At 40.1% G+C, this 22,428-nt stretch overlaps 2 protein-coding genes across 4 annotated transcripts in view; one reads left to right on the top strand and one right to left on the bottom strand.

The window, feature by feature from the left end:
- fry (Protein furry) overlaps positions 1–22,428 on the bottom strand; it is a 1,574,680-nt gene that overhangs the window by 842,585 nt on the left and 709,667 nt on the right. The window lies entirely within an intron of this gene.
- LOC136873967 (nociceptin receptor) overlaps positions 1–22,428 on the top strand; it is a 192,961-nt gene that overhangs the window by 124,969 nt on the left and 45,564 nt on the right. The gene's annotated exons all lie outside the window — the stretch shown is intronic.

Here is a 22,428-nt window from a genome sequence, read left to right as displayed (position 1 = left end):
ATACCGGACCGTATCGCCGCCTGTCTCCGTGCTACGGTTTGTCGAATACCGCACTAAGTGCATCCTGCAAGTGTTTGTACTCCTTCAATAAATGCTTGGTGCGGTACAATATTGCGATGTTTTCTTTAGGCTACCATGTTCTGCGCCTATAACCACGTACGTGCCCATGCGATCGCCCCTTCATTGTGCGCAAGCTTTTGGTTTTGCAAATGAGTGTATTTTAGTACCGGCGAAAGAAGGGGAAGGGCTATGGATGGCGTGAAAGTAAAATACTCTTCGGATCAAGCCAACTACAGACTAGTGGTACATAAAATACGACGGGCTACGCCATGTATCGCAGCTAGTTTCTGAATAATGACGGTACTTGAGCATCCAATTCCTTGATGGTTCGGAATGCTCTTCAACCTTCAGCCATGCTCCCTTAAGTGAATATAACACTTGTCAGAACTTCTACGTCGCTATTAGATGGAGCGGAACAGCCACCGTAGCTGCTACACACCAGTAAAGAACAGAACGCAGCATACTGGAGGCAGATACCGTACTATACGGACGGTAACAAAACAGGCTGTACAGTCAATATATTGCTGAACCACTTCATACTGAGTTCGCAACGTTTACTCCGTTACCCACAGAAGGGAGGACAAACTAGCAGTTTCACGGATACTGACTACTACATCCCTACTAAGTAATAAATGTGAAAATGTGATTGGATGTCTGTGGAACTATCACGTCTGAAAGACTTGATATATCTGGATTATATTTCACACACAATTAGAGTATGACATGGGATAATGTACAGGCTATGATGCAGCTTCTTAGAAGGCTATACAGCAAAGGAAAATGTATGCTCGGAATTCTTGAAGAGTGAATATACAGTTTAAACGGATAATCTATATATATATAAATGAATGTTTGTATGTTTGTATGTAAATGACACATCTCCTCCTAATCCACTGGAGCAATTTCAATCAAATTTTGAACACTTATTATTTGCTATCCGGAGACGAGCACTGTGGGGGTAAGCCACCTCTAGCCCCCCTTAGGAGTGGGGGGTTAGGGGGGGTCAGGTGAAAATTAATCGAAAATGGTGTCGAATCCTTAGTTTTTGGTGTCGCTGAGGTAAATAGTGACACTCCCGATTTTTTAAAAGTCAAAATTCTGCTCCCAGTTGGGTGGGGGGTGAGGGGGGACTGATGATGAATGTATGTTTGTAAATGGCACATGTCCTCCTAAACCACTGGAGCAATTTCAATCAAATTTTGAACACATATTTGCTATCTGGAGACGAGCACCGTGGGGGTAAGCCACCACTACCCCCCTTAGGGGTGGGGGGTTAGGGGGGTCAGGTAAAAACATAATAGAAAATAGTGTCGAATCCATAGTTTTTGGGGTCGCTGAGGTGAATAGTGACATTTCCGATTTTTGAAAAGTCAAAATTCTGCTCCCATTTGGATGGGTGGCGAGGGGGGACTGATATATAAAATTAAACGAAAATAGTGTCGAATACATACTTTTCGGGGTTGTCGAGGTGAATTGTACACTTCGGATTTTTAGTATCAGGAGATAAACCATGTGGGGGTAAGACAGCACAGGAAACCTTAGGGGGGGTGAGGGGGTCAGATACACAAATTAACGAAAATAGTGTCGAATCCATACTTTTCGGGGTCGCTGGGATGAATAGTGACACTCTGGATTTTTTAAAAGTCGAAGTTCAGTCCCCTTTCGGGTGGGGGCAAGGGGGGAGTAATATATAAAATTGAACGAAAATAGTGCCGAATATATAGTTTTCGGGGTCGCCGATGGGAATTGTACCGTCCGGATTTTTAGTATCAGGAGACAAACCACGTGGGGGTTAGACAGCCCAGGAAACGTTAGGGGCGGGGGGCGAGGGGGGTGAGATATTAAAATAATCGAAAGTAGTGTCGAATACATACTTTTCGGGCTCGCTGAAACGAATAGTGACACTCCGGAATTTTCAAATGTCCAAGTTCAGCCCCTTTCGGGGTGGGGGGCGATGGGGGAGTAATATATAAAAATAATAGAAAATAGTGTCGAATCCACAGTTTTCGGGGTCGCTGGGATGAATAATGACACCCCGGATTTTTAGTATCAGAAGACAAACCACGTGGGGGTAATACACCCCAAGAAACCTTAGGGGCAGGGGGGCAAAAGGGCTCAGATAGAAAAATCATCAAAAGTAATGTTGAATCCATACTTTTCGTGGTCGCTGAGATGAATAGTCACACTCCGGAATTTTTTAAGTCCAAGTTCAGCCCCCTTCGTGGTATGGGGCGATGGGAGAGTGATATATAAAATTAATCAAAAAGAGTGTCGAATCCATAGTTGTCGGGGTCGCTGAGATGAATAGTGAGACTCCGGATATTTTATAAGTCTAAGTTTATCCACCTTTGGGGTAGGGGCGAGGGGGGAGTGATATATAAAATTAATCGAAAATAGTGTCGAATACATAGTTTTCGGGGTCGCCGAGGTGAATGGTACGCTTCGCATTTTTAGTATCAGGAGAGAAAAATACGTGGGGGTAGGACACCCCAGGAACGCTTAGGGGCGGGGGGCGAGGGGGTGAGACATATATATATATATATATATATCATCGAAAGCAGTGTCGAATCAATACTTTTCGGGCTCCCTGAAATGAATAGCAACACTCCGGAATTTTTTAATGTCCAAGTTCAGCTCTCTTCGTTGGGGGGGGGGGATGGGGGATTGATATATAGAAATAATAGAAAATACTGTCGAATACGTAGGCTTCGGGTTCGCTGAGATGAATAGTGACACTCCGGAATTTTAGTGTCAGGAAACAAACCACGTGGGGGTAATACACCCCAGGAAACATTAGGGGTGGGGGGCGAGTGGCTGAGATATACAAATCATCGAAGGTAGTGTCGATTCCATATTTTTGGGGGTCGTCGAGATGAATAGTGACATTCCGGAATTTTTTAAAATCCAATTTTAGCCCCTATCGTGGTAGGGGAGATGGGAGAATGATATATAAAATTAATCGAAAATAGAGTCGAATCCATAGTTTTCGGGGTCGCTGAGATGAATAGTGAGAATCCGTTTATTTTATAAGTCGAAAAAATTAGAAATGAAACTTCTACTCTTAGAGAGGCGGATAGCACTGGGATTTACGCAGCCTACAACAGAATCGAGTAGGCATACCTGGTGAATTCCTCTTAGGGGCAATGGCGGCCGGCAATGCAGTGGCTTTTAGTGCTGGGAGTGTCCGAGGACACGTTCGGCTCGCCAGGTGCAGGTCTTTTCATTTGACGCATGTAGGCGACCTGCGTGTCGTCATGAGGATGAAATGATATTAAAGACGACACATGAACAAAGCCCCCGTGCCAGCGGAATTAACCAAACGATGGTTAAATTTCCCGATCCTGCCGGGAATCGAACCCGGGACGCTTATGACCAAAGGCCAGCACGCTGACCGTTTAGCCATGGAGCCGAAAATAATAATAATAATAATAATAATAATAATAATAATAATAATAATAATAATAATAATAATAATGGCGTATGGCTTTTAGTGCTGGGAGTGTCCGAGGACATGTTCGGCTCGCCAGTGCAGGTCTTTTGATTTGACGCACGTAGGCGACCTGCGCGTCGTGATGAGGATGAAATGATGTTAAACAGGACACACAAACCAGCCCCCGTGCCAGCGGAATTAACTAACGATGGTTAAAATTCCCGATCCTGCCAGGAATCGAACCCGGAACCCCTGTGACCAACGGCCAGCATGCTAACCATTTAGCCATGGAGCCCGACATAATAATAATAATAATAATAATAATAATAATAATACCAGAGTGCGTGTCCAATCCTTGTACCGTTTCTCTACGGGGATGAATTTTCGTAGCGAATTCTTATGACCGAATTTTCTTCCTGACGCAACCTCAAGCAATGTAGTGATTATAAATTATTTACCACCACCTCTCCTATAATGATGGCCAAAATTCTGACGGTGAAATATTTTCGGTCAACGGGACTCGAACCGGCTAACCATAGTTAGAGCCCTGCATGGATGCGGAATCCGCGGATATCCGCGAAGTTAGTGTCTTGGCGGATACAAACTGTATGGCAATGCGGATAATTTTGCTGATAATTTCTAAATAATGACGTTTATTGATTTTCACTCAGGTATACTCTTATTCTTGCTTGTGGTTTGGTGACCTTGACACTGCTATGGGAGAACAGAGACCATAAAGCCGAAAATCTTACCTTCGTCTAGTTGGCTCCTGTCCTCAATTAATGGGAGGAACGAACACGAGTCAATGCGTCGGTAGTTGTCGCAAAAGAAAGTCCCTCATGAACCTGTGACTGTAGGGGGTTCTGGTGCCAGGTCTATTGTATTATGTTACCAGATCTATCCGTCTCAATACCTTGGGTGTAATACACTTTAGTTGAATATTTACAATATCCGCGGATAACCATTTTGCGGATGCGGATAACCATTCGCGGATGCGGGTGAAGAGAGTGCGGATATTATTTTGTATACCCGCGCAGGGCTCTAACCATAGTGTCAGACCATATGGACTTGACGCTTTAACGAGTGACTAAGCCGCTACTGTTACGCCTTCATTTCCTGAGTCTGAGGATATTTAACTATTAAACGTAAAACAGTACCATCCATTAACGTAATATTGGCACGTCAATCAATGAGTATACGATACCTAAAAGAAGTGGCAAAGTTGTGGTCAGTTCACCGCAAAAACAAGTGGGTGTTGCCAGTCAGCGCATCTCCACTTGCAGCACTACACGGCGCTTGATTCTCTCAGCACTCATGCCAGCTTGTTAGCAAGCACAGTAGTTGTGTATCGCACGTATCTTTTTACAATATCCTGATTTTTACTTCATTACTGACGTCATAATGGCATATACGTCTTCACCGAAGTCTTGTCGGGGTAGGTTCCTACGAGGACAGGCTTGTGAAAGAATGCCGCTACTTATTTAAAAATCCAGAAATAACTGTAAAGTATAATATTTTAGAATCTACCAGTGAAGCAACAGGTGTATCGCAATGGTCGGTGGACAGTAAAACAAGAAGGCAAGCAATCCCCTGTTAAGGGTCAGTTATCGTTTTGTAGTCCAACAGGTTAAAAAAAAAAAAAAAAAAAATCGCCAGCAAATTACAGTTGGCGAGTTTAAAATAGGCACAATTCCTATTAAAATTTGCGAAATGCGTACTCTTAAGAAGCAGGACCCCCAACTTAGGGAATTTATGCAAGACCCCATGCTGCTCAGTGTGTCACGGAGTTTCTTCGGGAGGTCAACATTCCCGTTCTGAACTGGCTAGGCAGGAGTTCAGACCTCATTTTTGGTAGAAAGCTAGGTTAAATTCTACACTGAATACGATTACCGTTTTTACTGATTAGCCAGAGTTCTATGAACATCGCTGAAACAGAACCAACAAGAAACAAAAAAAGGAGGCTTTTTAACTTAATGTCGTAACCCTTTAAACAATGGTGAGTAGGCTACTACTGCACATTCATTTCTATTAATTTCGCGCAAATTATGAACACCATTATTTCAGTTTGTAGTCGTTCTTGTGCCTTTGACGCTGACTGATCAGTATCTGATTGTTGCCTTCGAAATAGGTATGGTAAGATTCTCTTTTATTCTCTTATGATGTTTTGAATATAAAAATAAATTTGACTACCTTAAACTGAGATTGTTTTAAAAATATCAAGTGTCACGCTTTTTTTTCTTTTTGGAAGGCAGTAATTAGCTCTTCATTAGAGAAACATTCTATGCAAACCACTATCGGTACCCATAAGAGGAAGTATCTGCTGGAAGTGTGAATAGGGCCTAAGTGCATCTCTGCGAAACTGCTGGTAGAAAATTTCTGCAAAATATTAGGACTATATGGGACATCAATACGAACATCTTATAATGTTCACAAAAATTAAAACTGACAATTTTCATACGATAACAATTGTATTATTACTATTATTATTATTATTATTATTATTATTATTATTATTATTATTATTATTATTACAAAACTACTACTTCTCTCTTTTAAAACGCGTGCGGCACACACATGCTGCCACCTACAGACCGACTGCCACTGATACGAATTGAAGATGGAGAAAGACCCATGTTTACAGCAATATCCGTAAATCAGACGTGTCAAAGTTCCTTCACCTCGTGCATTTTCCGTCTTTCCCGGGACTACGTCGCACGATCTCAACGTAAGGCATAATTTTAGTATATTCGGTATTTTCTTTTGCCGTTTTTCCCTACACCCTGGTGAGGTCCCGGGTGCGAACTGTGTCGCTCATGTGTACTTGGCCCGGTTTTACGGCCGGATGCACTTCATGATACCCATCCAGTCTGGGAGGATGTATTCATTACTGCGTGTTTCTGTGGTGATTTGTAACATAGTGCGTTGTGTGTATATGAAGATGAGCATAATCGGACCAACACAAAAGTCCAGTCCCCGAGTCAAAGGAATTAGCCAGACGCGGCTTAAATCCCCGACTCAGCCGGGAATCGAACCCACGACTCTGTAAACCGAAGGCCTCGACGCTGACAATTCATCCGAGAAACCGGATTTTAGTATCTATTTAGTATGAAAGGATGTTAACACTCTTTAAAACACTTCGTACCACAGTCGGTGCTGGAGCAAGAAAGAGCTACCGCATGATTTTATAATTATGTGCTTGCAACCAGATAATAAGATTACAAGTATTCATCATATCAGAGGAATATGTGTATATTAATACCTCCTGAGGCCACAACGCTATAATTAATTTAGATTACACAGCCATGCTTGTTATGAATGTCACCATACAACTCAGTGCACCACCTACGCCAACACAAAAACATACATTTAAATTGAGACTCCGTCATACATTACGTACTAGGGTCGACATGATCTCCTTCAGCGACATGTTTAATTTGTGTTCACAATACACCTTCCCTTAAGAGCGCCCATTAATCAATAGTCTCAACTCAAACGTCAATAAATGTAATATGATCTATTAATATCGGTGATATATTCTGTCATCGCTTTGTTCAATATTACACGTGATCTTATTATCTTTAGCTAGCGCTCCTATTCAGTCGTACGGTTTAGAAGAGAATCAAAAGTATCCCCATTCCTCCATCAGCTCTAAATTCAATAAACAATTGATGAAAAACACCGTTGTTTACAGCACAATACCGTCAACTAGACCACTGAATTAATTATAATGCACACTGACAAGCCAAAAGTCATGCGATGGCAGTATAAAAGTTATGTGGCGCCATCACCCTTCTACGGCTTTGAAATGATTTAACTTATTTCAGTAGTGATGAGATAATCGTGCCTTTCAGGTTAAACATTGATCAGTTGATTACAGCAAGGCGGCGTGAGTTATTTGAATTTGAGCACGGCATGGTAGTGGGTCCAGACGATGATGTAGCGCCCCATTCGGGCCTGTGAGGTTGCTAATTGGATTCTAGACGACTGAACATTTATGTGACATGGTAAAATGAGTCAAGATCGTGGTAGAGCTCTGGATTGGTACAAACGCAATGCGAGCAAGGATCGCCAGTTCCGCACTAGTATATGGTGTATTCATGTAACATAGCCTGGATCCACCGAACTGTCGTATCACGTCATAGAACAATGCCTGTCGCAAATTCCTAATTCGTAGCCATTTGCTACTTCAAGTTCCCAGAAAATGGTGTGATGTTCCCACAGCATTCTGCACCATTTCGCACTCTGCTTATGTATGGTGCGCCTGCAATGTGGGTTGCATGTTACAGGAGTGGTAACATTATACTCAGTTACGAGTGGAGGCTCTGAAAGTGTAGTAATACGTGACCAACAATGATATAACAATAATATACAATGTTCATTAATTGCACATAATAATATGTGTCCACCTAGAACAAGTGTATCTGGTAAAATTATGATGGCAAATATAGTGATTTTGCAATATTTTACTATGGTCTTCACAGACACGTGCCCTTTTAAAATAAGCTGTGAGACTGAGCAGGACTGGTAAGAAAAACTTTAATGATAGTCTCAACTAATCTCTATTCTTACAAATACCAGTGTATCTCGTTAATAATAATAATAATAATAATAATAATAATAATAATAATAATAATAATGTTATTTGCTTTACGTCCCACTAACTACTCTTTTACGGTTTTTGGAGACGCCGAGGTGCCGGAATTTAGTCCCGCAGGAATTCTTTTACGTGCCAGTAAATCTACCGACACGAGGCTGTCGTATTTGAGCACCTTCAAATACCACCGGACTGAGCCAGGATCGAACCTGCCAAGTTGGGGTCAGAAGGCCAGCACCTTAACCCTCTGAGCCACTCAGCCCGGCGGTGTCCCTCGTACCCCAGCCCGGCGGTGTCAGCCCGGCGGTGTCCCTCGTACCCCACTGGAATCCACGATAAGTTGTACCACTTCTCCAAGCTAGACAGCACCTTACACGTTATTGGAGAGGTACCCTATGATTTTGGCTTGTCGGTGTCTGCTTTGATGTTTACGAATGCGGTAAAAATTAATGTAGTAGTGTAGTGATTGTTAATTAAGTGGACAAGCAAAAATATTATATCAGACCTCCGTCCGTAAGATTAACTGAAAAGAAAGGGAAAAGTTCTGAACTCTCGAAGAGCAAAACTATCTGCTAAAGAAAAGCAAGAAAGCAACAGCTACGAAGGGCGATAAAATAAATAAACCGGCAAGTTTGTTAGATCATGTGATATAGGATAGGAGATACGGACAATAAACAGGTGACATAAGAGAAATAAATTTGGTGTTCATTGTGAGATTAACTTGGTCTCCGCTGTGATCAATGACATACAATCAGTAACATAAATGCATGCATTCTATGAGTATGGTTTAACAAAACTATTAGAGGTCACCGGTTATCACCTCAAAAGTATGGAATAAATAAAATAGGATGAGCAATCTACGTGTTCTTATTCTTCTCTAAACTAACAAAAGCTTATGACTAACAATGAATATACAAGGCGTCTCGAAATCGCCGTCTACTTCTGGTAGAGTGCGATTACTATCTGATGGCACAAAACCTTAGTTGCGCACTAAACGAATGCTGTATGCGGACGAGTCGATGTGCTGTAGCGTGCGCGAGAGGAGAGGAACGTTCAGGTCGCTAATTGCTAAGGAAGGGTTCACATCGGCTCCAGGTGATTGATACCGTTGTCCGCGTTTCTCCTTCTGCCGTCAGCAGGCCAGCTGGCAACTACGTTAGTGTCATAAGGCTTCATTTCGCTCCCAATAGGACAAGAGTAGTTGCCCACTGAACTACCTTCCTTCCCCTCCGAGCTCGCGGCTTCGCGCAGGTTTGTGCCATCAAATAGCAATCGCACTCAACTTGTGTATAGCGCACCTATAATGTGGGTTGTATGTTACAGGGGTGGTAAAATTATATTCAGTTACAAGTGGAGGCTCTGTTGTGAGGATTCTTGTACACGGCAACAGAAAATATTTTAAATTATTTCAATGAATGTGGTTTATACGACAGGCAAGGCAAACGGCTTGTCATAACAGGGGCATCCCATGGAATCACTAACGTCACATTTCCTTTATTTTTAACACCCAAAACACCAGATCCAGGCACTAGAAGAAACTACTTCTCGGCAATGACATCAGAATTTTTTCTTGCACCAAGACGTTGTTTCTGGGACATTGAAACACCTCCCTCCTGTGATCTGTTTCTTCCCTTCTGTCCCCTATAGGTTGGAGGGCAGGAAGAGTTTTGGTTACCGGACCTGGTGCACTACAATATTTCGAGTTGTATAATAGAGAACATCATTTTAATTTCAGATTATATCATTTGCAATTGATAACGAATTTGTATTTAAAATTAACTGAAAGCGTTAATACAACACAAGAATTGCGAAAACCACAGTACTGTGTAGTATAAATGTCTTACTGCCCTGCAAGCACATCGTTCAGTGCTATCACTGCAGCATGAAATGAGGACGTATGTTGTGCAGTTTCGAGCACAGTCACACCAGTTATGGTAACTTTTGCTCGGTCAATTATATGCTCCCAGTACGCTAGTCTCTGTTCTCCCACGTCAGACCACCCACAACTGTTAGGCTATCCGGTAATCAGATTTGACATCTGATTTGATTTTTGATCAAATCGTTTCTACTGGGTTGAGCATAGGGGAATGCGGATCTAAATGAAGCAAAATTGATCAGTTCCATTTACAACATTTTCTAACCCAGAGTGATACGGGGCATTATCATTAAGTCCCTTAATTGAATTCCCATATCTTGTCACAATGCAAGAAATGTTCTTAGCCAAATTTTTGCAGATTCGGCTATATATAATCCACATCTTTTTTATTCCGGCTCCAGACATTGGACCATTGGCCCTCTCGAAGAAGGCAAAACTTGTATAGCTCTTGTGCCTTTCTCTGAACGAGCTGTTCTTCTACAAAACAAACATTTTTTTGTCTATCCAGACGACTTGCTTTTCATTTTGAATATAATTATTTAAAGCGTTATTGTATTCCGCGCGGTTTCGTTTATTCTCAATAATATTCACACGTACGCTCTGAGTGTGGACCTTTTTCACTGTATGTATTCTTCCCTATAAATAATTGCACACATCTTCTCCAAATTCCTATAGCAATTTATTTTTTAATTGTTTAAAAACTTAAACTGCAGTCCTCCCCTAACCACAGCAGGATAGCCTCGATTTCAAGTTCACTTAAACAATTCATTTTTCGCAACATACCATCTCCACCCCAACTGGCCCAGCGAAATACTGTTGTATACTGTATTTCACTCCCAACGTAGCCACCAATACCACCCAGTCGTCTCCTCTATTCGCACATACAAAAATTATTTCCCGGTTCTCTACGTTTCCCTTACCACAGCGATTTCATCTTCAACACCTGTTCGGAAGATAGAGTATATTCTGTTATGTACTTTTGCAAAGCACGTTGCATAAAGGCGATGCCGACATGGAAGAAGGCGTTTTATGGTTTTCCTCACCATGGATACCTTACATTTGCCGCAATTATCTTTCAATTCCATTTCTTTATACTAAACACAATCATTGCTCAAAAAAGAATATACCTGTCTTTGCAATTGAAATAAAAGTTTATATTGCTTGCTTAGATACAAAACCACAAGAATCAACTTAAATCCTAATGAAAAAAATTCTCACTACTACTGATAGGCTACGTTCTGAAATTAATTTGATATATTCTGAATTACAATTTAAATGTTCTGAAATTAAATTGACATCCCTAAAGATGGTTTTCGGTGGTTTCGCATTTTTACACCGGGCGAATGCTGGGGCTGTACCTTAATCAAGGCCACGGCCGCTTCCTTCCCACTCCTAGGCCTTTCCTATCCCATCGTCGCCATAAGACCTATATTTGCCGGTGCTAAGAAAAACAAATTGTAAAAAGATAATCTTAAATATCTTAAAGAATTTTAAATGCCACTTTCTGAAATTAAGGATAGGCCTAAATCTGAAAAACAAATTACACTTTCTGGAAGTAAAATGATTAACCTGAAATACAAATGGGAATGGTGTAGTGTGCTCCTGTTGGGTGTTCTGAGTGTAAGAATTTGTGGTTTCTTAAGCAGAGACATAACTTCTGCTCCAGACAATGCTGACATGCGCGCATATTAATTACAGCATTGTATCGTTAGTACATTTTGAGGTCATATTTTTCAGTATCGGACTTACAACTTAAGTGTAATTGGTTGTAAGGGAGACACTCTTACCGTGCTCCCTGTGTTGGTGTGTGTGTGTGGGGGGGGGGGGCGGCCGGGCTTCCATCCAAAATGTTTGCTAGTGTCTTTACTTCACACAGATAGGTTTCACGGCGACGATGGGACAGGAAGGAGCTAGGAGTGGGAAGGAAACGGCCGTGGCCTTAATAAAGGTACAACCCCAGCATATGCCTGGTGTGAAAATGGGAAACCACGGAAAACCATCTTCAGGGCTGTCGACAGTCGGGTTCGAACCCACTATCTCCCGAATACTGGACACTGGTCGCAATGAAGCGACTGCAGCTATCGAGCTCGGGCATCCAAAATGTCACCACGCTCAATGTTGCTTAACTTTGTGTAGTTAGCACCGTCTCACTGTACCAGCGTTGTCGTGATTTGGGGGCGTTCTCGTCATCCCCTAGTGTTAATGTGGGTGGAAGTTCTCTAACAACTCCCGTGTAGTAAAATCCGATACGTTACAATAATCTCGTAAGAATCAGTCTCACCGAGCTCGATAGCTGCAGTCGCTTAATTGCGGCCAGTATCCAGTATTCGGGAGAGAGTAGGTTCGAACCCCACTATCGGCAGCCCTGAAAATGGTTTTCCGTGGTTTCCCATTTTCACGCCAGGCAAATGCTGGGGCTGTACCTTAATTAAGGCCACGGCCGCTTCCTTCCCACTCCTAGCCATTTTTCCTGTCCCATCGTCGCCATAAGACCTATCTGTGTCGGTGCGACGTAAAGCACCTAGCAAAAAAAAAAAAAAAAAAAAAAAAAAAAATCAGTCATTTCCAAAAGTTGCAACTGCGTAGGTTTTCTGCTTATTTCCAATGCAGAGATAGTTTTCCTCCAGCCTCACCAACTATTTGTGCTGTGGCTGACTATTCATCGGATTTGTGCGTATCGTTATTAGTTATTACTTTACTGTTGCAAGACACCCTCGTATGAGAGAACCATTGCTTTTAAACTAGACGGGAATATTCTCAAAACATGTTTTCCTAGACTAATAGGACAATTATTCTTGAAACACCTACCAATAGGACATATGGATTACAGCTTTAAAAGTCTGTAGGCGGGACCAGAATTTGAATCCGGGACCATTCCGTTAGAAACCCGCCACCCTAAACACAGATACACAAAGCACAGCCGCGGGCATGTAGTTTAAAGTCGCTACTTAACAGGTAATCTTGAGATTTCTGACTCATAATGGACGAGACGTATTATTATTATTATTATTATTATTATTATTATTATTGTGGAATATTTAACTGATATTAATATTATTAACATAATACTATGATACAAATGAACAAGAATAAACATACGTCGGTTACACCAATGTAACAATCGAGGCTACAGTAGATGTTAGTACATCACACATACTAGCCTCGTACGCGGCAACATTGTTAACAATACGAGAAAGCCAGTTTTAAATAAAATAACTGAAACGGACACAAGTAGTGCTATTAATGTAATGGTAAAAGGGTAGAGGTCTTATACCAGAGGATTTGCCCATCCCGTATGTTGTCATTTGGGTTGCCTATTCGAACAAAGTGGACGGCGATTCGGCGACATCTGTATAATATTCAAAACAAGAAACGCACGCTCGAATTAAGTGAAGGCAATGAACACCGCCCATTTCGTCACAAGAAGATATTTGCCATTCAGGAGGCGTTCACTGCTCTTAGGAGCAGGGTCACGCAAAATATATTCCAAGAGAGACAAAGGAAACCTTTTGTGTTGTCAGTAAACTGTGGTGAAATATGACAATAGACACTATTCATATATCCTTTCAGGCTAAAGTTATAACCAATTTTCCAAGATTATTTTATTCATATCAATGTCACGTAATAAATTAGAACCAATGGATCAATGATAATGTGTCGGCCTCTCGATCCCAATCCCGGATTCAAACCCGAGAGAGGAATTTTGAAGGGCATGAAAATGTCCAATCGACACTCCGTATCATGCGATGTCGGTATGAACACTTGATGTTTACCCAACAAACTTAAATAAAATTTGTGAATAAGTCACCATTTTCAAATCCACCAAGTAGAGTACAATGGAACATCGGAATTAATACAAAGGCAGCCTAAATGATGTCGAATCAAAGATGTCGAGGCTATACGATTATTTTACAACACACGACTATCGAGCGAGTTAGCCGTGCGGTTAGGGTCAGGTAGCTGTGAACTTGCATTCGGGAGATGATGGGTTAGAATCCTACCGGCAGCAAACCTGAAGATGGCTTTCCATGGTTCTCTATTTTCACATAGGCAAATTTTGGGGAGGCTGTATCCTAATGAAGGCCACGGCTGCCCCTTTCCCAATCCTAGTCCTTTCTCATCCTTGCGTCACCAAAAGGCTTCGATGTGTTAGTGCGACGTCAAACCACTACAATAATAATAATAATAATAATAATAATAATAATCGACTAACAATCAATGTACCATTCAAACCAAGCACGAATCAAATGAAGGTAATGCATTTTGTTACAAGAAAAGAAGCTGTTTGGCATTCATGAGATGATGGCTGTTTTTTGGAGCAGGGTCACGCAAAATACATTCCACGGACAGAGGAAAGCTTTTCCGTCATCACTAAAGTAGACTGCAGAGAAATATGCAGATGAATTGTCAGAAATGGCTCGAATAGCATTTTGCAGTAAACTCATAACGAAGCTTTCAAGAATATTTTATTGTTATCAACATCAATTAATTGACTGGAAAGTGTATAAGGTGAGCAGACTAGCAGGCGAACACAGTCCTGTCCATAAAACAAATGCAAATATCAAGAAACACTACACTGGACTTGTAAACTCACACGTAAAAGGAACTCGGGTAAATCTGGAAACACTGACGAATAAAAATGTGGTCACATTAAGAAATCAGCCCCTTTTAGCAATAGTCATGGGAAAAAAAGGAATGAGGAGAAAGGATATCCGGTAAGGAAATACATGAGCCACAGAAGGTGAGAATATGAAAGCCTAGTCGTATTTTTTTCCTTACAAATTGCTATACATCGCAGCACCGACACAGATAGGTCTGGTGACTATGGGACAGGAAGGGGCTAGGAGTGGGAAAGAAGCGACCGTGGCCACAATTAAGGCACAGCCCCAGTATTAGCCTGGTGTGAAAACGGGAAACCACGGAAAACCATCTTCAGGGTCAATGGCAGTGGGGTTAGAACCCACTATCTCCCAAATACTGGATACTGGCCACACTTAAGCGACTGCAAGTATCGAGTTCGGTAGCCTCGCCGTAAATTTGATATAACTGAAAATGGAAGAGAACAAGAGTTGAGAAAAATGTAGATAATACGGCAGAGAAGAGTCCGGCAGACGTCAGAAGCAAAGACAGATTTGACCGGCACTCTGAGGTTACAAGTTGAGATACCTAAGTACGGTATAAAACAAAAACAAAAGTAGGTTGACCATGTTTCGTGAGCCCGAAATTGGGACAGATAAATGGTCTATATTGGACAGTCGACGACACCACCACGACCACCACCATCACTACCACCACCACCACGACCACCACCACCACCTCTCCATAGCTGTTTCTTATCTATTTATTCATAAACAGCGAATTACTAAAAATCATAGGTAGTATGAATAATAATAATAATAATAATAATAATAATAATAATAATAATAATAGTAATATCTTTTATAACGTCCCCGGACCATTTCATTCAAAGTTTGGAAAAATGAAACCGTCGATGTCGCTGATGTGAACCAGTCATAATTCTATGACGACGACGACGACTTCTTTATGAGTATTTTGCCTTATTAAATTTCTCATACATTTCTAAAAACGGTTTCGAATGGTTCATTTGGATGATTGACGTGGTTTTAACATATTCAATTGTCACTGAAAATTTCTGTGATCCCCAGAAATGTTTAACTATTGACAACACTCTTTCTACGGACGAAGGATGCTATTGAAGATGGTCTAGTAGGGACACATTAGTTCTAGAAAGTGAGTGACAAAACGAATTCACAGATTTTCTTCGACTTGCGAACGGTGTTGTCTCGGTTCAGCTCCTTTAGAACAGACAACAATCGCTGCTCTGAAGTCTGTTTCAGCTCATCCCACTCCGCTAAGAAAGAGCCTGTTTGCTTTTAATATTGTTCCATGCATAAGAAAGGTGAATAAATTAATCAGGATAAAATTCGGGACTGTCACAAATTTTTCGGGATGTATGGTTACCGCATCCCTAAGAAGACAACGCAATTGCCTCCAGCCGATAATAATCACATTATTTTGCGCTTATAACAACAAATACCACATCACTAATCAGGTGAACCTGAGGAATTTAGTCTAGTTTGGAGCTGCCTAGTGGAGGCTTACAAACAATGAACGTACTGTGTTCTTAAAGAATAGTCACCAACATTTGATCTCTACACGTCAGTCCTCTATCCAGAGTCACTCCCAGGTATTCGCCAAAAAGACCAGGGGCTGAGGATCGATTCTAGTGTGCTTCGAAAAATAGCATGGCGCTGCTTTTGGTGACATTAATTTCAATCCTCCATTTTCGAAGCTAGGGTTCGAAAGTGGAGAAAGCTTATTGAAATAGGAATTAATTTTGTACTCTGGGAGTTTGCTATGGAACAGCGGAGATTGCTGTATCCCAGCGTACAAGTAGACTTTCGCGTGCGTTGGCCTGGGTATGTCGAACATTTATAATTGAAATTTTTTTGAGAAATAACTCCACCCTGCGGGACGCCCGCAGTTCTGGGGCGGGGTTCGGAGAGGGTTTTGTTAATCTCCACCTGGAGCTGTCAGTCGGATAAATAGCTGCAGAGTTGACGTATCATATACAGGAGAATACCTATTGCATTAAGTTTGTAGACGAGATTTTGGTGCCATGCCCTATCGAACCCACGCGAAATGTCTAGAAAACAGACCCCCGTGAGCCTCCGATCATTATAGTCTTTTGTGATTTCTTCCGTGAACATAGTGAGTTGATGGGTTGTAGAGTGCTCACATCGGAAATCAAACTGATCGTAGTTCAGAGTTTTTTATTCTCTATGACGATATTAAGTCTGAATAGGTGGTGGTTTCAAGGAGTTTGGATACTAGAGAGAGGGGAGAGATAGGTCGGTAATATTGGGGAAAAATGGGGTCTGAAAATGATTTTAGGATCATTATTACATTAGCGAGTTTCCGTGGTGTTAGGAAAGGGGCAAAGCGGAAGATGGCATTGAATAACGTACTGGTGCAGGTCAGGGTCTTTTAGGCAGGTTTTTCAGGAACGATACAGAAACATTGTCTAATCCTGGAGTTTTCCTTGCTTTGAGTCTCCTGGTAGTGGCGAACAATTCTCAAGGAGAAACGAATTTAAAATCTGCGGCGAGGGGGGGGGGGGGGGCGACTGGCATCGAGTAGGTTGTCAACTTCATCCTCGACAAAATCGATGAAGTGATTGTCTGAAAACATCAAGCTCTCTGCCACGTTTTATAGCAGCAATCGCGACTGCAGTGACATCTAGTCTCTAGTTTATATATACTTTTTTTTATTTTTATTTTTTGCTATTGGCTTTACGTCGCACCGACACAGATAAGTCTTATGCGACGATGCGACAGGAAAGAGCTAGGACTGGGAAGGTTTATATATACTTTTGGTCAGGTAGTGTATCTGAATGTTAAAATTAAACAATTCCTTCAGGAAGTCTGCCGGAATATCTAGGCATCACTTCGAATTCTGCTGCATAGAAAATCACCTTGCAATGCGAGTCGCGGGGTTTCCAAACGTACAGGGGAGCTATAGACAAAGGGAAAAGTCGTTTACATAATTAAGATTCTCTCTCCGTAAGTTACTAGTATGGGGCCGATGACCTAGATGTTAGGCCCCTTTAAACAACAAGCAGCAGCAGCAGCAGCAGCAGTTATTAGTACAGACTAAGTTATACACCGATGAACAGTTACATTATGGCCACCTATCTAAAACGGCAAAGGACCACAGCACCACGGCCATTTGGCAGGCCATCAACTGAACGAGATGGTGATCGGTATCCTGTGGCATCCCATACAACAAGCACAACAGCAGATCTTACAACTGACGGACACTGCTGGGCGGTGGTGATGTGGCACGAACCCACTTCTCCAAATGGAACCACATTTGTTGAACTGGTTTCATATCCGGGCTATTTGGGAGTCACGGCATTAAAGTGTAAATTCACTGCCATGTTCCTAAAATCATTCTTTCTCAATTCTTGCAGTGTGGTATGGTACATTATCTTGCAGGAAGCGCCCGCGGATTAGCGGACAGTTCGTCCGAACAGAAAGGTTCATACGAAATGGTGCATGATAAATCGTCCCAAGTGTAGTTTGGTTCACACTGTATAGTCCACAGTTTTGAAACGCACATGAATATAAACTGTCCTCAGTTTATATTAATGAAAAATTAAGAAAAATGTCCAAAATGTATTAAACATTGTGAGTACATGGATTGTGATTATTTTTGCATATCTTCATCCTCTAGAGCAGCAGATGTTTTAAAACGATACGTAATTCTCCTTAGGCATACATCAGTCTGAAAGGTTTCCTTGTATTCGTTGTATCCTTTACCATATTGATGCTATGTGTTTGATTTTCCCAGCATCGTCATCAAGTTGGGTGGCGTATCTGTGTATGACCACCAAAGGCCTGGGTGATGCGCTGCTCATTCTTGTGTTGTTCTTGTTTTATGACCACTACAACTTTCCAAAAAGAAGGATGGGCAACCACCGTCGATTTCTGGTATTTATTGCACAATCCTTCTACTACAATGTTTGTTCTATATTCACCATTCACGACAGAACAATAAACATTCAAAATTTGAGCTGGAAATCTTGTAGTTGCAGGTTGTCTTCTGCCACACCTACGACGTACACTCTCTCAAAATAGTCAACGATATTATCTAAATTTTCTTCGGCACCCTCAACGATATAATCGTATACTTCATTTACCTCTTCCAAAGGAACGAAAGGGAGGTCAAACAGCATTGATTCGCTTTTACGGGTGTTACTTCCAACTGTGGTGTACTCGCGTGCCTAGTGAAGAAATTTTACACGATAGCGATTGAGAGAAATAGTAAAAACAACCCTTTATTTGTGCATTTGGGAAGAAATAACTTATAACATTCATGTTTACTATCTCGAAATCCTGCATATATAATGTCGGGATTATTTCAAAATTTCTCTGCCTCGCGAATAAAATCATTGCCTTATATATAATAATAATAATAATAATAATAATAATAATAATAATAATAATAATAATAATAATAATAATAATAATAATAATAATAATAATAATTTGCTTTACGTCCCACTAACTACTTTTACTATTTCGGAGACTCCGACGTGCCGGAATTTTGTTCCGCCCGAGTTCTTTTACGTGCCAGTGAATCTACTAACACGAGCTGACGTATTTGAGTACCTTCAAACACCACCAGACTGAGATAAGATCGAACCTGCCAAGTAGGGCTCATCTAGCCCGGCGCCTTGTTTATTAGGTTTTAAGTACACTTTCTCCTTTGTGTAGGTAATAACAATAGTAGTGGCATTGGGAAACCATGCACTACTTCGTGTAGAGTAAATGACTGTGTAAGATGGGCTGGTGCTGCTTTGAAAGCGCCGTCAGTGAAAAACGTGACATTCACACCCACTTAAATATCTAATATGTTGATTTGTTGAAAATATTATAATTATCTCTTCATCGAGAACACGACAAGTAAGAATAAGGAGTTATTCTCCACACTGTGTAATTTTATACACATCTGGAATTTCAATAACAATAAGTAATATGGGTCTTTATTTTTTCCTTCAAGTTGCTTTCGTCGCATCGACACAGATAGGCCGTATGGCGACCATGGGACAGGAAAGGGCTTAGAGTGGGAAGGAAGTGGCCGTGGCCTTAAGGTACAGCGCCAGCAATTGCCTGGTGTGGAAATGGAAAACCACGGAAAACCATCTTCAGAGCTGCCCACTATCTCCCGAATGCAAGCTCACAGCTGCGCGCGAGGTCGATTTCTAATTTGAATCCTGTTTACAAATCTCTTCATCCAGAAGTACTGTACTTCTTCGTCAGGAGTGTCACCCATTACTCTTTCCAATACTTACGAGGGAATTGCGTTTGGTTCTTGTTCCGTACAAAGTTTTAAACTATTAACAGTTCTTTCTATACTGTTATTTAGTTCGGGTGTTTTCCATTTTTGTACTTTCGTCATCACCAGTTTGTTCATTCCAAGCTATGTATTATGAGTTAATGTCATACTTTCATAACGTGTGTACACCGGTTATGCCCCGCCCCCTCACACACCGTCTCACATCTTCCTCTGGTTTTCTCCACAATCTTTTCATTCTTCAGCTCTGTTCTATTCTATCCTGGTGACTTTCGTTGTATTTTATTTGATTAGTTTGTATTTGTTTCTACTACTGCATTCGTCCCTGATTCGTCTGATGTCCTCTCTGTTACTCTGCGGGCACACGCGGTGTGATGAACATCTTAATTGGAGCTTAATGGTGTCGTCAGCTCCCGCTTGGAACGCTGTGTCAGCATACAGCGAGCCACCTGGTGACGAACGAGCGTACCACTACAGCTTCAACGGTAAAATAATCTTAAATTCAAACCCTCATTATTTTAGAAAGACTTCCTCGTGAACAGTCGAGATTTTGCTTCTGAAGACACGGAGCAAAATTCTCTGCGAAATGTAAAGAGTTTCACCTTGTCTTCTTGACACGGCATAAGCCCAAAAGCCCCCATCGTGTCAACACGCCTACTGTATGCCTGCTACCTTCAAAATAAATAAATAAATAAATAAATAAATAAATAAATAAATAAATAAATAAATAAATAAATAAATAAATAAATAAATAAATAAATAAATAAATAAATAAATAAATAAATAAATAAATAAATAAATAAATAAATAAATAAATAAATAAATAAATAAATAAATAAATAAATAAATAAATAAATAAATAAATAAATAAATAAATAAATAAATAAATAAATAAATAAATAAATAAATAAATAAATAAATAAATAAATAAATAAATAAATAAATAAATAAATAAATAAATAAATAAATAAATAAATAAATAAATAAATAAATAAATAAATAAATAAATAAATAAATAAATAAATAAATAAATAAATAAATAAATAAATAAATAAATAAATAAATAAATAAATAAATAAATAAATAAATAAATAAATAAATAAATAAATAAATAAATAAATAAATAAATAAATAAATAAATAAATAAATAAATAAATAAATAAATAAATAAATAAATAAATAAATAAATAAATAAATAAATAAATAAATAAATAAATAAATAAATAAATAAATAAATAAATAAATAAATAAATAAATAAATAAATAAATAAATAAATAAATAAATAAATAAATAAATAAATAAATAAATAAATAAATAAATAAATAAATAAATAAATAAATAAATAAATAAATAAATAAATAAATAAATAAATAAATAAATAAATAAATAAATAAATAAATAAATAAATAAATAAATAAATAAATAAATAAATAAATAAATAAATAAATAAATAAATAAATAAATAAATAAATAAATAAATAAATAAATAAATAAATAAATAAATAAATAAATAAATAAATAAATAAATAAATAAATAAATAAATAAATAAATAAATAAATAAATAAATAAATAAATAAATAAATAAATAAATAAATAAATAAATAAATAAATAAATAAATAATTCTGTTGGAATAGCACATCACCTTCCTGTTGCAAGAGCGGCAAACAAACGGGTCTAATAACATTCTGCAGGTACCAAGCGCTCTTCAGCGTTCCCTCCACAAACACCAAAGGTGAACGAGAGTTGTAACTTATTGCACCCCAAACGATAAAAGCTAGGGTGGGGCCAGCTTGTCTTGGACAAATGCACTCAACGAGACAGCGCTCACCAGATCTACGTCGTACGCGCGAAAGACCAGTACTTAAGTGCAGGCAGAATCTAGTTTCATCGCTGAGAACCACGGCGCGCCATTTCATTCTCCAGATGATCCTCTGCCGGCACTTGTCGAACCGTGCACGTCGATGTTGTGACGTGAGTAGAAGACCGGCTAGAGGTGTGGGTGCCCGTAGTCCCACTGCTCGTATCCAAAGTTCCAGGCCCACAACAGCTACCAATAAAACGGTCGTACGACAACCAACTGAAAGAGGAGGTGGGGGAGAGCCTATAGTAAACCTCGCTTCCTTCCCATCGTCACCATTAAGATCTATCTGTGTCGGTGCGAGGCAAGGCAAAAATTCAAAGCGCGATGTGGCTATCTAAAGTCCCGCGAGAAGGCAATCAATTTTTGCTGCCCTTTGTGACGATACATGTATACGAGCAACTGGTTCGCAATAGTTCGTGTTGGCACTTCTGAGCTCACATTCGCACTTGGTTCTGCTGTGGTAGCCGTACGATCTGCCACGGCTGCCCTTACATACGACGATCTTGGCGGGTGTCTGTGCTGCGTGCACGTCCAGAACCGCGTTTACGAGTGTGAGAATGTTCGCGTGTTCACTGTTGCCAGCATCGTTGCAAAACAGACGTGCAACGTCCAACTTGTGTGCCATTTCTCCAAAAGGACCATCCCGCCACTCGGAAAGCCACAATTTGACCCCTTTCAAACTCGCTCAATTGCCTGTAGGAAGCACGAGAGCGCCTCGGTGGCAT

The sequence above is a fragment of the Anabrus simplex genome, chromosome 5 (assembly GCF_040414725.1).
Source record: "Anabrus simplex isolate iqAnaSimp1 chromosome 5, ASM4041472v1, whole genome shotgun sequence".
Classification (NCBI taxonomy): domain Eukaryota; kingdom Metazoa; phylum Arthropoda; class Insecta; order Orthoptera; family Tettigoniidae; genus Anabrus; species Anabrus simplex.
Note: the sequence above shows the minus strand (reverse complement) of the source record. Positions and strands in the feature narration are given on the sequence as shown.